Here is a 15,148-nt window from a genome sequence, read left to right as displayed (position 1 = left end):
TTGTTACTATTACAAATTTCTTGATGCATTATAGTTACTGATTTGTTGAATTACAAAGTAGTAATTTCAGTTACTTGTGCAACAACTTAGGTCCTAGACCGGTCCACTCATAATTATGTGTGCTCTGCGTTAATTTACTATTACAGTATCTAGATTTCAATTAATGCATTATTGTGTGACTGTTACAGAGTATTTTTCCAAATTGATTGAGTGTGTTCTTTTATTGAATGAAGGGTTGAGTGGATGAGTGTTGCTTTCCTGTCATAAGAGTGACAGAGTGATTGAATAGTTTGGTTAACTGTTTCATTTTGCAAAGAGTGTCTTTCCTACTGTGCAAGGTGTGTTAAATGCTTGAGTGCAACAATAATGATTTTTGAATGTTGAGAGTGATGATTTGAGTGACATTCTAAGAGTTTGATGCCAATAGGGCTAGTTAAGCATTCTTACCTGCATATACTTTACACGATAACCTTGAAATAAAAAGACTTACCTTGGTTGACAATTTATGTATGAGCATGGTTTATTTATCCTTATTTAAAGACAATTAATTCAACCAACACACACACACACATATATTCCGATTTTGGGATATGTGACTAATAATAAACTTGAAGATGTGTATGCAGCTGCAGGGCAACATGCTTGGCATAGTATGGTAGGGTAGCAACTGGTACACACACACACACACACACACACACATATATTCCGAGTTTGGGATATGTGACTAATAAGAAACTTAAAGATGTGTATGCAACTGTAAGGCGACATGCTTGGCATAGTATGGTAGGGTAGCAACTAGTAGATATATATACACACACACACATATATATATTACTGTGTGCAAGGTGTGTTAAATGCTTGAGTGTGGCAATAATGATTTTTGAACGCTGAGAGTGATGATTGCAGTGACATTCTAAAAGTTTGATGTTAATAGTGCTAGTTAGGCATTGTTACCTGCATATACTTTACACGATAGCCTTGAAATAAAAAGACTTACCCTGGTTGACAATTTATGTATGAGTGTGGTTAATTGATCCTTATTTAAATAACAATTAATTCGACCAAATATATATATATATAGTGTCGGGTTTGAGATATGTGATTAATAAGAAAATTGAAGATGTGTGTGCAGCTGCTGGGCGACATGCCTAGCATAGCATGGGAGTGTAGCAACTAGTATATTGAAGCTGCTAATAGTTGAGTGTATATGGAAGCGCATGAGAGAATCAATACAACAAGAGAAGAGTGGCTTGTGTGAGCTCTCAAACACTTGAACCAACAGTGTATAACGCTGGAGGAGAGGGGGAGAGGAGGGGGCACCCCCATAAGGTCCTCTGACAAGCATTGAAGGATCCCTCCTTGGAGACATTGGATGGGCATTGCAAACTTTAAAACTGCCATGAAACTGGGAAAAGGCTCGGTTTGAATATTTTTACTCATATGATGGTGAAAACACATGGAACTACCAGATCTTATGGTCTTGGGTTGTCGTGGGGGTATTGAATGCTTTACATGTATGGCATATTACTATTGGCTTCTTATTTTTATTTTGTTGCTTTGATTGTTGACTGTAAACATGGCCATGCTAATTCGTGTGTAATTTTGTATTGTTGTCATGAATTTTTATTGTTCTTCATTTTCTTCTTATTCTTTCCATTTATGTTTTTTTTTTTTTTTTTTTTTTGTGGGGGGGGGGGGGGGTTCTTGGAAATTTGTTGGGTATGGAAGAAAAGTAATGGAGCTCCTGGGAAGAGTTGAGTGGAACCCAACGGGAAATATAAGACCCAGATGAAGCCCGATGCATAAATAAAAGGGAAGTTGAAGGCAGGAAGTAAGTAAATATGATGACCAAGTGGGCTAGTTGGGTCTATGGAATAAGTGCACAACAATATGACAACCAAGTGGGCTAGTTAGGTCCATGGAAATAAATGGACAGTGACAAGACAACCATAAGATTGACATAAAAGAGAAGAATCTCAAGCTTTGAGACTGCATGGCTGAGATACATCCATTTACATTCTCTACATTAATAATATAGAGAAGGAATAAAATATGTTGTTTGGTCCTATAGGCCTTTTGGTTGAAAACCATCATAGTAGCAAGATAAGCTACTTATGTTTAAAAATATTATGACTATGTGGATGGCATGAAAATAGAGATTGTGATTTCCATGATTGGATAACACAGTGAGAATGTTTGATGGGTTCCAGGCCACATGGAACACCATTGGGAAAGTGGGCAGGAAAGGCCATTGACGGGGTAGTCTATGGATTCACGGGGACAGTTGGCTATGGGATTCGCAGTGGTATATCATTGTACTATGGATTCTCGGTATTGGAGACATTGGAGGTGGTATTGCTTGGTTCTGATGGGTCGAGATGAGGCAATCGGATTCTCGACAATGGTTGACTAGTTTGATTTTAATTCCCTTGAGCATTGCTGAGTGATTTTGGGAATGAAGACAAAGAAGGAAAGGCTACGTGGACCAATATGGGTACAATTGGGTGCTAGCCTGGCTTGGCAAACCACTTAGTATGTGTGAGTCAAAGAGCAAAGAGGAAAAACTAAAGATAATTATCAGTTATTTCATTTAATGAAATTTATAACTATGAACATGATTCAGTTTATTTAAAGTTATGATTCTGCAATAATTTGAATTTTTGAACTAATCTGATTTTGTTGCGATATGAAGTGAATTAAATTGCAAGGTTAACCTCATGGATGAATTTGCTAGTGGGGTATGTTTTGAAGTTGTTGCAATTTCTTTATGAGGAATCTCATAAGATTTGCGTACCTATGATGTATGAAGAGCATTGGATTTGTGTGAAGCTGGTTGCACGTCAAGCAACAATGGGCACAGTGGACAATAACGTTGGACATTGGAGGTAGACAACACTCCAGAAGGAAAGCTATCAAAGTTGGACAAAGTGTCGGGTTAGCAATTGTGAATGTAAATGAAATTGTAATGAGTTGTATTTATAAAGCTCACTATAAAATTGTGTTTAGGTATAAGAACACTAACGACGGTGTTCTTCCAAGGGGGTGGCGTCTGTGGCGACCCTTTCTATTAACTCCCTCATGTAAATAATTGTGAATCTGATTTTGTAAATTGATTACAATGAATTGGCTGAGGGAAAAGGGACATAGATTCAGAGCATGAGGAAGATAATTGCTTGGGAATTGGGAATGGATGGATGAGTGTTTAATGGTCACCATATCCCTGACTGCTTACTAATTGAGGCTTGATTGAGTCTTTAATGGCATTATGGAAAACAAGAGGTGGAGTGTGGGGATTTTTGAATGGAGGACAACCCCTTTACTGCCCTGTCATGCCTTGTGGGCAATGTGGGGAGTCAACATGTAAGATAGAGCATGGGAAGCACGAGAAGAAAACAAGCCCGCGACAATGGGAGGAGGATGATTTGAAAAAGAGAGATAAAAAAAAGAGGGCCTGCAGAGACACAAGGGTAAAACTAAGGAAGAGGAGTGTTGGCCAAAGTGCGAGGATAAGATGAAAGACGGAGAAAATAATTGTTGCTAAAGAATATAGGTGGAGCAAGTGCTCTGGACTCCTGTGTACTTTAGGTGGAGTCATTGTGAGGCTCCGGATTCTTGATATTTTGATTTACAGCTGGAGACCAAATCTTTGGATTCCCATGGAGGCCATTAGGTGGCACTGCTAGTGTGCTATGGATTCCTTGAGACAGGTGGGGACACTAGGTTCTAGATTCTTGATGAGAAAAGTGGGTGGAGAAGCTTGGACCTCTAGATTCTTGTAGTGTTATTAAGGGTAGGGCATTGTAAGTTCTGGATTCCTTGAACTAGTTGTGGGGTGGAGCTATAAATGTCTTGGATTCCCTGTTATTTCTTGCATTTGGGTGGAGACGCACTACGTTCTGGATTCTTGGTGGTAGAGTGGAGGCTTTGTGGACTCTGGATTCCCATGTGAATGGGTAAATGACAAATGTTTTAATCCCTTGAGCACTTCCTTTCATAGGTTTTGAATCAGGCTCGGGGGTGGTTGGCTGTAAGAAAGACTTGCTGTGTAGCCAACCTATGGTTGGGTGGAGAGTGGAAGTCCCAATCTCAGTTGCCAGTCATCAAATCCTCAGATAAGTTACCTACTTGTGCTATCATGTAAATGAACTCCATGTAAATGCTTATTGCTTATGTGAAATGTGAATGCTTAGATGCATGTTTTGTCTTAATGGCTGCAAGGCTACTTGTAAGATTGTGTATGTATGGCCAGTGGTAATTGTGAAAATTTCCTTGAATTGTAGCAACTGGAAATTATTCTTCTAATTGGTCAATTATTAAGCAGTTTATTTGCTATGACAAATAACGAATAACTCACACTGCAATTTCTTCACCATAAAAATATGACGGAAGCAAAAATAGGAACTGAGAAAATAATGCACACAATAAAAGTTTGACACCGTTATTTTTGGACAATTGTCCCCAAAAAACCCAATTTGGGAAAACCGATGCAGCAGATGAGGGTTTTATTATTATCTACTGCAACTACTGGAAATTATTCTTCTAACTCAAAAATTAATTATGCAATTTATTTGCTACGACAAATAATGAATAAAATCACTGCTACAATTCACCAAAAATACTGCGGAAAATAAAATACTGGAAACTAAGAAATTCTAGCGCACACAATAAATTTGACATAGTTATTTTTGGACAATAGTCCTCGGAAAAACCCAACTTGGGAAAACTGGTGTAGATATGAGGGTTTTATTATTAATGTTTAGCAACAATTCTGAGTACAATAATTTAGATGCCCAACCGACAATCTAATCTGAAGAAAATATTGGCAAAAATATTGTGAGATTTTTCTCTCACCCCACAGCTATTTTCTGCCTCCGAAATAGCTTCCCCTGCCTCTGCACTGAGATGCCTGTGTCACCCTTTGTGTAGTGCCTACGCTGTCTCCTCTGAATATTTCGGCTTTCCTTCCTTTGACTCTTCTGGGAACTGAAAATTTTCCTCCTGAAATGCTACTTCTCTCCTCTTCCACCTGCTATTCACCCTTTGGCTCTATCTTCTCTGTTGAGTTGTTGCCACTGAGAAAATCAAACTGCCTAGGCAACTAAGTATCTGCACTGGATGATCTCCATCACCACATCGACTTTCTTTTATAATCCACTGTTGGAGCACCAATGGCCAAGATTAAAACTTAATCAATGGCTAGGATCATTTTTGGGTCGATCTGTGTGAGTTTCTAGATGATTCATGCCTTATCTCAATTAATATTGATTAATTAACCATATTCCCTAAGTTTAGACTTAGGAAATATTTAAAAATCGGTTAATAATCTAATTGAGACACTTCTAGGCGGAATTTCCAGAAACGATTTTTGGGTTTTGGATATCTCATGTATTCTAGCCTCTCCACAAAATTTCGTGGCTAGAACAAATTCGATGCTACAAAAGCTAACAATCTCTGGATGCCCAAACTAGCAATCCGACAACAAGAAATTTGACAAAAAATATTGAGGGAATTTTTTCCCCTCCACAAGAAATCCGACACAACCTGGCTCAGAAAAGCTGGCTATCCAAACCCTTGCGCATGCCCTTTGTGCACTGCTTGTGTAGACCCTCACACATGCGGCTCGAAACTACCTCTGATTAAGCCATCCTGCCTATTGCTGCTGCTGGAAGTGACTTTGATCTAAAATTGATCTAAGACAAACAATTAAGGTATTACAGACTCATGTGCATGGATGTGCCTATGTTATTTTATGCAACGGATCGATAAGATTGCGAAATACACAAACACTGAAGCAGTTAGAGAAAACATAATAAGCAAACATGTAAACACAACAAGTTTAATAAGGAGTTCACCCAATACTCCTGGGCTACGTCTCCCAGTCCAGCCTTCAGTGGTGGCCTCTCTATTATGTTTTCAAAAGCAGAGTTTTTACAACAGTGAGCTCAATTTGAGTCTCACACAGCAGATATGAATCAACAAGACTGTACTTGGATCCCCCAAGTCTCTGGAGTACACAGACTCTACTTACTGAAACTCGACCTCTATTGGTCACAGTAGTATGAGCCCAATCTGAGACTCATACATGATAGGCATATACAGAGGAGTTCGCTTGAACCTCTCAAGCCTTCTCTGGAGTACACAGACTCTTTGACTCTCTCTAGCTCTGTCTGGCTCGATGTTGCCTTTGCTTCTGCAGGTCAGCTCGGCTCCTTTCTGTGTCTAACAAACTCTCTTCACTACTGCCTTCTGCTTGCTCTGTCTCTGTTAGTTCGTGGCTTTAAAGCCATCGACTTCCTGACTGTTCGTTTCTGCTTCTCGGCTTTCTGGTTTCCCTGCCTCTATTCGCCTGAATCCCTCTGTTCGGCGTAATCATCACTGTATAATGCCTCACAGGGAGGTGGCCACCTATTCTGTAACGGATGAGTGTGTCAGGTTCACTGGAAATGTTTGAACGACCGTTTTGTCCGTTAACTCCAAGAATGCCTGCGAAATATGAATCTCCGCCAACGCATCGTCCATATCGGACTTCAAATCTTATATAATTCTGCCTGTTTACCCCGTCGAATCTGGTCATCCATCGGATCGCGTCTCCGCCATCGATCTGGGGGTCCCAGATCCTACGGTCATCGCTCATATCGGGCGGCTAAGTAGCACGATGGTTACCCGTCCGATGTGAGTGGTTTTCTCTCTCTTCCGCTGGACGCGTGGCAATCGATGTGTGGCATCGGGCGGGACTCTATTGAAACCGCTTACTGCCTCGAGCCATTCCGATATCCTACTGGTTTTGTGGAATCCCACTCCGTCAGAATTGAGGCATCATTTTCCACGTTTTATAACATTTTCGGGTCTGGGCGCTCGAGGCTTATCCTTCTTTGAGGGGTTTTCCCTGCAATATGCGATTAGCAACTTGTCAGAAACTGCTCCCGTTTCTCGAATTAACCTCTAGTTTTGCCAATTTGTGCCAGTGCGCGTTACCATGGGCCAACGGCCTGCGCGCTTCACCAAGGGTCCTCGTTGCTTCGCGCTGATCACAAATTGCCATTGTCACGAGGATATCTCTGATAAGCTTGACCTTTATAAGACTTTGAAACTTTGGCATAATTTTAAGAGTTCATGAAAACTTAGAGAGTGTTCTAGGATCCAATTCGGATCAGACTCTCTGGCCCTCTGGAAAATTATCCCGACCTTAGAACTTGAATCGACCTCCTCCACGGCCAAATCGAACTGCTCACTAAAGCTGGCTGCATAGTCCCTATGCAACCTCTAGTGGAATAACTCTGCCTCTTGCTGTTGCCTCTCCAGAATTCGAAACTTCCTCTGGAATCACTTCTGTTGCTCCCTCTCAGCCTTTACGTCCTTTTTGGCTCGAATCTCTCTCCCTTCTGAATCACTGCAACTGGGTAGCTCAATTTGCCAAGGAAACTCGCTTTCTAAGTGTCTCTTCCTCAACCCCATCGACCTACTCTTATAATCTCTCATTGGTGAACCAACAACCATGATTAGATTCTCATCAATGGCTAAGATCATCTCTGAGTCGATCCATGTGTGTTTATAGAGAATTCTCACCTTTATCAATTAATTACTGTTAATTAATCACTTTTCCTAAGATATAATTAGGAAATATTTAATTATTGATTAATTAACTTAATTGAGCCATCTCTAAGTGTTTTCTCCTGGAACTTTTTCTAGGTTTGGAGCTCTTGTGTTTCTTAGCCTCTCTGATCAAAGTAGAGACTAGAACACTTGTCCGATGCTACAAAACTAACAATAATACTCCAACGAACGATGGTTAAATGATATCTTCCTTTATTCTTGGAATTTATTGTTGATTGTTATGTTTTATATGATGAGAGTTGTGTGGGGTCCCTATTCAAAAGGCTAATTTGCATTGTATTGAAATGATCTGTGTTAAAAGGCCTGTGTTCTTGCATTGTTTAACAGAGTGCGCCTTTCTACCTGCCTATAATAGCATGGCTGTGTAAGTTTCATTTTAAGCTAAGGAGGGATCATGGTAAAGGCATAACCACTATATATATAGATATACTATACAAAGCTCAGGAGAGATTGTTGTGTTTGACTAAGTGTCATGGGCATGTATATAAATGTAAGCTGATGAGGGATTGGCTCGACATTGTCTAAGTGTCAAGAGTGCCATTGAAATATATATTCATATATAAGCTCAAGAGGGAGTCACATAATTCTAAGTATCGAGGGTAGGTATCTTCTCTCAATACATACATATATATGTGTGTGTGTGTGCATACATGCTGGCCACCCCTTAAACTTTCTACATGTCAAAGGTATGATGGTGGGGTCATTTCCATTATGTGACGGGTGGAAAATTTCCAGTCTCGCCCTGGTGTGAATGCCTTGTAACGAGGTTGATGAAAGGGAGTAGGGTGGGGTGAGAGAGATGATGAATTTTCTTGTTACGAGATGGACAAGTCTCTGTCTTGGTCTTAGCCTTGAAAAGGTGGTTTTTTAAGCAAGAATGTGGGGAAGTTAGGTTGAGGTGAGATGATATGGAGATCCAAAGGCTGGGCCCCACCTAAAGGGGCAAAAATATTTATAAAGGGAAAGTATGCATTTGCACAAAGACCGGGAGCCTAGTGGGTTTGGGGATAAGGCAACATGCTAACATGAAGGCAGGGGGACATATAGCGTGCAAGAAGTGTGCCACATGTGAGCAAGTGCTCAAAAAATCAAAGTGTCAGAATTTTGATAAACTTAGCTTCAGATCGAAGATCTCGTCATTCTGATTCCAACGGTGCGAACGACACTCAAATCTGAGCTCATATGAAAAAGTTAGAGCAAGTCAAAGTTCAGGTTTGACTTGGACACATGGCAGGATTGGATGATGTGGCAAGGCCCTTCAGCGAATGGGGAGGCGCCAAGTGGCAGGCTGCCATTGGCCCCCGCATATTGCAAATCGCATGTCACAGGCGGGTCGATGTTAAAAATCGGCCCTAGAACAGCTATGGTGCGATATGGTAAGGCAGGCAAGAAGGCTTTCAAGAATCGGCTGGAGGAGCAATGCGATGGATCGCAATCGCACATCGGCGCAGGGAAGGCATTACGGAAAATCGGCCCCAACGTTCTTGGAGTTGCGATGCGATGGATCGCAGATCGTAATCGCACTTCGCAAAAGACAGGCGGAAAGGCATTAAGGGATCGGCCCCAGAGTTGCGATGCGATGGATCGCAGATCGTAGTCGCACTTCGCAGAAAAACAGAATTCCCGCATATATGGACCGCCGATACTTTGCCGAATTGCGATTTGCGAAAGGATCCTGGACGCGATATGTTTATCGGTTACGGTTAATACTTCTGTTTGGTCTGCCACATCGCAATTGCACATAGCTGGTAGTGTTCATAGACTATAAAGCCCGCTGGTTTCCATGCCGGTTGCGATTTGCGATAAACAGTTGGCCGACAGATTATGGCTCGTTGCGCGACGACTTTTTTGCCCAGTTAGTGCGTTTTTGTGGCTAATTTGTAGGATCATGTCGGAAATGGGGCAATTTGTGGAGCGAATATTGGGAGAACTAGGAGAAGTCATAACTTCTTCAGTTTTCCACCAAATTGGATGCAAAAAGAGGCTAGATAGCCATTTTTGGACATTCTAAACTGATTGGAGCAGGTTTCAGAAACATTGAGCATTGTAAACACAAATTTTTACACTTTTGAGCATAATAGAGAGGCCCAAGCCATTGGAAGCTGGACCAAGGAGACGTAGCCTAGGAGGGGTGAACTCCTTTATCATGTGCTTGTTGTAATGTGTTTTTGATGATGTTCTGTACATGTTTATGCTGCTGTTCAGTTTCTGGTTTATGTTAAATTTCTCATAAAATTAACATAAAAACTCTTCATTTCACTTGCAAAAATTGATGAATCCTTAAGCACAATGAAAGCATTTTGTTTATAATCTGAGGAAGATCTTAGCACTGCAAACTAATATTCTAAATCAGATCAACATGGGAGGTACAAATCACCATATCGGAGGCTCAAATGGTGATTAGATTGTGGCCGTTGATTACTCAACAAGAGATTATAAGAGGAAATTGATGGGCATTTGGAGAACAAATCAGAGACAGAAATTTGCAGTGATAGCAAGGGTGCAATGATAGCGTGAGGGCACCAACAGATTAAGATCAATTGTGCTTAAAGATAGGATTGTTGGAGGAAATTCTTCAAAGCGATTTCAAGAGTTTGTAGGAGATCGATTTATTTTAGAGAGGTTGAGTTTCTAGTAGTGCAAATTGACTCAAAGAGGTCGAGTTGCTGGAGCAAGGAGAATTTTCTAGAGGGATAGAATTTCTTAGAGAAAGTCGAGTTTGTTTGAAGATGTCAAATTCCAGAGGAGACCAAGTTTGTTTTCCTATCCAATGTGAGTTGCCAGTGAGGGCTGAGTTTTTAGGGCCACATATGTGGTTCGATTTAGTGAGCTAGAGGGAGTCTAAATTGGATCAGGGGGGCCGAGTTGTCTCCAGGAAGCCAAATCGACTTGTAGAAGTGAAAGAAACAATTTTCTAGAGGTTTGCTAATTTACAACAAACAATTGTAAATTTTCAATCACAGAATTTTGTTGAAGAATAAAAAAATACTCATTTGCAGAATTGGTTTTCCCCACGGGGTTTTTCCGGGACATTTGTCCAAAAATATTGGTGTTCATTATTTGTGTGTGTGCAATATTTTCTCAGTTCCTGTGGTTTATTTATTTTCTGTGAAGTTGCAATAGTGTTTTATTCAGTGTTTGTTGCAAAGAAATTGCAGAAGACAAATAATCAATTGATAGGAGAATAATAACCAGTTAACTGCAACAGTAATTAAAATTTCACACAATTCAATTACAGTACTATGCAATGCTAACATACAATGCATGACCTAAGTATAGAAAATAACCAATGCAACTAGCATATCATTAGATCAAGATAACATCTCTTGCCCCTATGAATCATTGAGATAGAACAATAAAACATCACAATCACCTTTGCAAGATTGGCACATTGAATCACAAGGGTGGAAGGTGGGAAAATAAGATGACCATGTATCATGAAAAAGAGTCATGGATGAGGAGGGAGAAGAGGAATCCAATTTGCACCATTGGATCCTTTCTCTCAGCCTAAGTATAGAGTAATCAATGATCAAGCTTAGGAACTTTCGCTGAAGAGAAACCTCAGGTAGACAATCCTCCAGGCCATCTTCAAGATCACTTTCAAAGTGCTCTTCTAGATGATCAAGGGAGGATTCTTGCTCAAGGTACTCTTCCTCATCACTACCTTGTTCTCCTTCATCAATAGAATAATCAAGATGATAAAGGGCGATGTTTTCCTTTGGATGGAAATGATCTTCTTCAACTTCTTTATTATAGCTGAGGAGACCTTCTTCTTGGAGAGCAATAGTCAAGTCTTGAATGACAACTTCAATATGACACATTGGTCCCCAATACTTAAGAAATTCTTCAATGAATACCCCAATAGAAGGGATGCTCTTTGGTTTGCATCATTTAAGCCAATCTCTTTGATCATCCCTAAAGCTATTAATGAAGAATATCATGAGAGCTTCCTCATGAACCATGTCGATCTCTGAAGTATATTGAAAATTTTGGCAACTTGATTCACAATTGATGAAGGATTACCATAAAATTTTGGGACATTCATCATTGAATTTATATCCAATCGATTTGGATATCCAGGAATATCCTTGACATCTAAAGCAGGGTATATCTCATGCAAATCCCAAGGAGCCATTGCCTTGAGTTTTGCATAGCAACCAAATGAGGAGTCGCCAGGGTGAATTTAAAATGCCTTGGGAGATGCTTACTCCACCCTACAATCATCGAATTTGGAAGTTCAATGAGGAACAAGGGCTTCATTCTTCCAATGGAGTTGCTAGAAGAGGGTCTATCTTGTCATTAGAGATATTCTCCTGAAAGGGATGAAGTTAGATCTTCAAATTACAAGGATGAAGCACACACTTTGTCCTCGACAATGATGCCAAAAATGTTGCTGCAAAATCTAGCAAGCCTTGTGGAGGGGTACCCTACAAGGCAATCACTATACCAATCACTATACCAAGTGACAATAACAAGGTAGTGGCCCATTGTCACCACAACTACTACCCCTTGCTCTTTATGGACTTTCACCAATGGGAGGAGTATCGGTGGGTAGGTCACCTAAGAGATTTTCTACGCTTAAAGGTATAAGGTGACTAAGAGGCTTCTAGGGGAAAGGCACAATTTTGGAACAAGGCTCCAACAATGAAGAAAGGGTAGTTTGTTTCCCAAGTAGAGGCCAAATTGAGGCAATGCAAGACCTAGGGTTTGATTGATATGTTGTGTGTTGGGATGACCCAAGGTCAAGATGCCAAGAAAAGGTTTCCAATAATAGGTATTAGCAAGATAAAGGCACATGAAACCTTCAACAAGCCCTCAAGTTGAAGCTATAACCAAACTAGGGTTTTATCCTAGGGAAAACAACTAGGGCAAGAGAAATTATGGATGAAAATGGAAGGAATGGCCACCAAGGGGAATGATTTTGAGGCAACCACTCAACCCTAGATGTTGATACCTTCCAAGACCAAAAACTCCTCTTCCTAGCAAATTATTGTTAGTTTTTGGTAGCATCGGAAGTGCTCTAGCCTTGAAAATTAGTGGAGAGGCTAAGGCACATGAGTTCTAAAGAACTCAGAAACTGTTTGGTGAAATTCCACCCGGATTGTATTTTATTAAAATAATTAATATTTTTAATGGGGTTCCTAAGTCTAAACTTAGGAAAATTAAAATATTAATGGGTATTAATCAAAATATGGGTGAGAATGATCTAGAAGGCAGATCAAGTCATGTTTTAATCTTAGCTGTTGATTAGAGACTTAATCTCGGTCGTTGAAGACTCAACAAGAAAAGTATAAAATGGAGGCTTGGGGTTCATTTGGAAACACACACGGAGAGAACGAATTGATCAAGAATTCGATTCCTAGGGCAGGGTTTGCTAAGGATTTCGAATTAAGTGATCATTCTGCAGCAGAGGGGCAGTGAGAATCCGGGAGAAGGAATTTCTGGAGAATATAGACAGAGAGGCGGAGAGAGCCAGCAGAGCAGAAAAGCTATCTGTCATGCAAAATCCAAAACTACTGAAATAGCCAGGAACTGTTGGAACAGCTGGCAGAGCTGACACAGAGGGCAGAGAAAGTGACACAGAGCCAATGTAGAAATAGCCGGGGTTAGCCAGTCTTGTTCCGAATCAGCCGGATTGCCGGGTGAAGTGAAGGTAAAACTCACTCAGATTTTCTGCTAGTATTTTCTCTGTAAAGGATTGCTAGATGAGCATTGTAGATTTGTATTTAGATATTTCTCCTGCATAATAATAAACCCTCAGAACTGCTGCATCGGTTTTCCCACATTGGGTTTTTCCGGGGACTATTGTGTCCAAAAATAAGTGTGCCCTATGTATCTTGTTCTTTGCTCTGTTTTCTGTTTCATGAGATCAAATATTTAATTAATGTAGGCTGCAGATGTAATTTGCTTCAGTATTTATAAGAATAACTTGGTTAATGTATATTAAAAATCAAGTAGGTGAAGTAGATTTAGATTTGCTGCAGTAGGGGTTCCTTTAGAGTGTAGGAATTTTCACATGGTATCAGAGGATTGATTTTGAAACAGAAAGAGTAGATCCAGTGTTGAGCAATGAGGCCGAAAGATGCACTTAGTAACAATTCGAATCCCCTTGAAGGGATTGCACAATCCTTGCCGGGAAGCAGTTCTGAGGAAATTTCTCTCTGAGTGAGACAATAGAGAGGTATGATTTCTAGTTTGTGAGCTTGCAGAGGCAGAGGGAGTGATGCAGAGCCTCAACGCAGTGCTTGAAGGGCGCAGTTCCTGTCGGGGCAGAAATCCGTCGGAAAAGAGCGAAGCCACATAGAAGGGGAATTTTCTCCTCAGAGGACTTCCAGCCAAGGAGTCTGAATCTTCACTTGCTAAACAACAGCGGAGAGGGGTAGATCTACAAGCTCCAACAGGGAGTGCATAGGCCGGTCTAGTGTTGTGCAGAGGAGAGAGGAGGTCATTTGACATTTGCCAGAGATGGCAGCCGCATCTCTAGGAGGGAGGTGGGGAGATTCAGAGTTGTAGTTTGAAAGAAATATAGATGGGCATGATCCTTGAGGAGTCCACCTCTTGGATCAATTTCTTGCTACGGGAACCAAGATTCAGCAGATTCAGCAGTAGCGAGATGGACTTAGTGTCAGATGATGCAGTGGAGTGTTTGGAGGACAGATGCAGTAGCTGGGGACCAGAGACTGATCAGCACAGAGCAAGGTTGGTAGCAGTGTAGTTGGCACAGTGCAGGAGTCAGCAGCAACGCAGAAGATTCAGAGGGTCAAAATCAACAACAGTAAGATTCCAACATTCATTGTATTATGCTGAACACAATTAAGTTCAACTAATTTTGGATGTTTTTTAGTTGCTTCTCTTAGCAACTGAGTTGCAGTACGGATGTAGTGTTAGCAGTGGCAGTGCTAGCAGCATAGTAGATGCAACATTTGAGAGGGAGCTGTAGTACAGATGCAACAGTGGCAGTGCTAGTAGCATAACAGATGCAACATTTGAGAGGGAGCTGTAGTACAGATGTAGCAGTGGCAGTGGCAGTGTCATGGGTAGCAGTACAGTTGCAGCAGGAGCATAATGTTGGTGGTAGCAACAGTGTAGAAAGGAGGTGCTTCAGAAATAAAGCAACATGCAGGTGGACATTGTTGTTAGAGCACTTTCCTCGCTAAGAGGGAGTGGTTTAGTTTTTGGTAGCATGGGAGGTGCTCTAGCCTTGAAAATTGGTGGAGAGTCTAAAGAACCCATAAACCGTTTGGTGAAATTCCACCCTGATTGTATTCTATAAAAATAATTAATATTTTTAATGGGGTTCCTAAGTCTAAATTTAGGGAAATTAAAATATTAATGGGTATTAATCAAAATATGGGTGAGAATGATCTTGAAGGCAGATCAAGTCATGTTTTAATCTTCGCTGTTGATTAGAGACTTAATCTCGGTTGTTGAAGACTCAACAAGAAAAGTATAAAATTGAGGCTTGGGGTTCATTTGGAAACACACATGGATGGTGGAGAACGAATTGATCAAGAATTCGATTCCTAGGGTAGGG

The 15,148-nt window shown here is 40.7% G+C and overlaps 1 protein-coding gene across 1 annotated transcript in view; it reads left to right on the top strand.

Moving 5' to 3' along the window:
- Window positions 1-15,148, top strand: part of LOC149251902 (chloride channel protein CLC-d-like) — a 214,408-nt gene that overhangs the window by 10,905 nt on the left and 188,355 nt on the right. The window lies entirely within an intron of this gene.

This window comes from Pinus tabuliformis, chromosome 7 (genome assembly GCF_031772625.1).
Source record: "Pinus tabuliformis cultivar Carrire ecotype Pingquan chromosome 7, CPIR1, whole genome shotgun sequence".
NCBI lineage: Eukaryota > Viridiplantae > Streptophyta > Pinopsida > Pinales > Pinaceae > Pinus > Pinus tabuliformis.
Note: the sequence above shows the minus strand (reverse complement) of the source record. Positions and strands in the feature narration are given on the sequence as shown.